This window comes from Hydra vulgaris, chromosome 02 (genome assembly GCF_038396675.1).
Source record: "Hydra vulgaris chromosome 02, alternate assembly HydraT2T_AEP".
Lineage (NCBI taxonomy): Eukaryota > Metazoa > Cnidaria > Hydrozoa > Anthoathecata > Hydridae > Hydra > Hydra vulgaris.
In genome coordinates this window covers 4,977,531-4,980,771 of record NC_088921.1, presented here as the reverse complement: position 1 = coordinate 4,980,771, position 3,241 = coordinate 4,977,531, and positions in this window count along the sequence as shown.

The following is a 3,241-nucleotide window of genomic DNA, read 5'->3' as shown; positions in this document are numbered from 1 at the left end:
CCACCCCAAATTTTAATGCAAATCCCGATTTCAATTAATAACAGACTAAACCAAAACTCCTCCCGATTTCAATTAATAACAGACTAAACCAAAAATGTATTCAATTCCTCTAAACGAATATTTGAAGATGCCCTAAAAAAAAGTGGTTTTGAAAATTTTGAACTAAAATTTGACCCTGAAAAAAAGAATACAAAAAAACGAAATAGAACTAGAAATGTAATTTGTTTCAACCCCCCATATAGCAAAAATGTTTCTCCTAACATAGGAAAAGTGTTTTTAAAATTGGTCGATAAGCATTTCCCGCCCTCTAATAAATTACATAAAATTTTTAATCGAAATACAGTTAAAGTTAGCTACAGTTGCACAAAAAATATGGAAAGAATTATAAAAGGTCACAATAAGGCTTTGTTAAACAAAAAAGAAATCCTAAATGAAAAAACTACAGAAAATTGTAATTGTAAACAAAAAATCAATTGTCCAATGAGTGGAAGTTGTTTATCAAAAAATGTGGTATATAAATGTGTTGTTTCTTTTAAGAAAGTACCTGATAAACAATATATTGGCATAACAGAGGGTGAATGGAAAAAACGTTTTGCCAATCATAAGCAATCTTTCAAAAATAAAAAGTATTCAAAAGACACCATGCTGTCAAAATATATACGGGAATTAAAAGAAAAAAATATTGATGATTTTACACTGAATTGGTCTATTCTTAAAACAGCGCCTGCATATAACAATATTTCCAAAAAATGCATACAATGCCTACAAGAAAAATTTGAAATAATTACACATGCAAATCAATAATGCTTATTAAACAAAAGATCGGAATTAATTTCTAAATGTAGGCACGAAAATAAGTTTCTCCTAAAAAACTATAAAAATAAATGAGTTCAATTAATATTTACATTAACTACCCTTTTTAAAAAAACATTAAAAAAAAAAAAAAAAAGAAAATAGCATAAGTAATCATTTCTAAAGAATTCTTTTTATAATAGTGTTAGCAAATTCCACAAATGTGTGAAAAAATTTACAGTAGTTAAGACATTTGCAACTTCCTGCAATTTAATTTTTGGTATAAATTGAAGTTTTATTAATTTGATCATTCATTTCTGATGAATCTTTGTTGATGAAACACAGTGTAAAATGGAAAAAAAGTTTTGTTAAGTGATTTTCTAATAATATATATCTGGAGATGACTCAAATATTTCTAATTATAGGTCTATATCTATTTTACCTTGTTTTTTAAAATTACTTGAGAGAATAATGTACAATAGGCTTTTTAATCGCTTATCAGAAAACGATATGGTGTATTCAAAACAATTTGGTTTCAAAAAAAAAAAAAATTTTAATGGAACATGCAATGATTGAACTAGTAAATCAAATATCAAGTGCATTCAGTAGTAGCTACTTTACCTTAGGAGTTTTCATTGATCTGTCAAAAGCTTTAGATACCGTTAATCACAATATACAAATAAAAAAACTTGAAAACTTTTAATGGTGTAAAAAATAACAATTAACTTTGGTGTAGGAGTTATTTGACCGATTGAAAACAATTTATAGTTTATGAACAAAAAAAAAACATTTCCGACTGCCGTAATTTGTGGGGTTCCCTAGGGCTCTATTTTAGGACCACTGTTGTTCCTAGTGTATATTAATGATTTAAATTTAGCAACTGACCTATTAAATTGTATTCTTTTTGCAGATGACTCCAATCTTTTTTATTGCCAGTGTGATATTAATACACTATTTGAAACAACAAACGAACAATTATCGAAAGTTAATGAGTGGTTTATAAGTAAAAAACTTTCTCTAAATGTGGATAAAATCAAACTTATTTTGTTCCACAAAGTGAATAAATCAAAAAATATTCCCATCAAATTGCCTAATCTAATAATCAATAACACTAAAATTAAAAAAGAAAACTCAGTAAACTTTCTAGGCGTAATCTTAGATGAACATTTACATTGGAGTTTACATATAAAAAGTATTGAAAATAAAATATAAAAAAATTTAGCAATGATATATAGGACTTAACCATTTTTAAACAGTAGTTCTTTAAAAAGTTTATATTTCTCTTTTATTCATTGTTATTTAACTTATTGCAATATTGCATGGGCAAGTACAAACCATACAAAATTTAAAAAATTGTACTGTAAAAAAAAACACGCGTGCAGAATAATTTTTGGAGCTAATAGAACTCTGTCTTGTGAGCCTCTTCTGCGTACACTTGGAGCATTAAATATATACAAAATCAACTTACACCAAGTTTTAATGTTCTTGTATAAAACAAATATAGGATTATCTCCTAAAATATATCAATCCTATTTTGACAAAATAGTTTATAAATATCCAACAAAATTTTCAAATAACAACTTTGTTGTCCCAAAATATAATTCAAAACTAACTTCATGTTCAGTTCTTTATGGTGGACCTTACTTGTGGAAAATGTTTCCCAAAATTGTAAATACGCATAAGGTGGTACCACAGGAAAAAAAACAGATTTTTGAAGAAAAAATCAAAATTTATTTTTTAATGTTAATTAGTGCAAAATTTAATGCACCTTTAAATGATATATAGGTTTCAGGTGTTTTTATGTGCTTAAATAGTGTTTTTAAGATTTTATTACACGACAGTATAAAGATTTAGTCCATAGAAACACCTTAGCAACGGGTATTACTCTATTTATGTTGCTTTTTGTTGCTAAAAATGGATAGGAATTTAACTGAATTGAATGTCATATAATATACTTGCATTTGCATTGAATGTCATATAATATACTTTGCACTTAAAAAACTGTCTACTGGGTAATAAAAACTGTGTACTGGTTTTACTCAAATAAAAGGTTTTACTTAATGTTATTCTCTGTTTATACTTTAGAGTGTTAAAATACTACTGTTCAACTGAATGTAAATTAACTATGAGTACAAAAATATCTAGCAAGCAAAATTTTATTAGACATCACAAAAGAAAGTGGAATGGCGATATTCCAAGGAAATGTGCCACAAAAACAAAAATAAAGAACTAACTTAGTGAACCTACCTGTTTCAGTAGCAGGAAACTCAATGGCAGTATAAATATTAATGATTGTTTTTTGGATAGGACTTGTGATAATGATTATTATTCTTTATTCAACTTTAATATTTTAAATATTAAAATTTTAAAGAGATTATATCATCTACAGCTTGTCAAATATGTCATAACTAATTAGACATTGTTGATCAACTTGACAGTCGTATGGGAT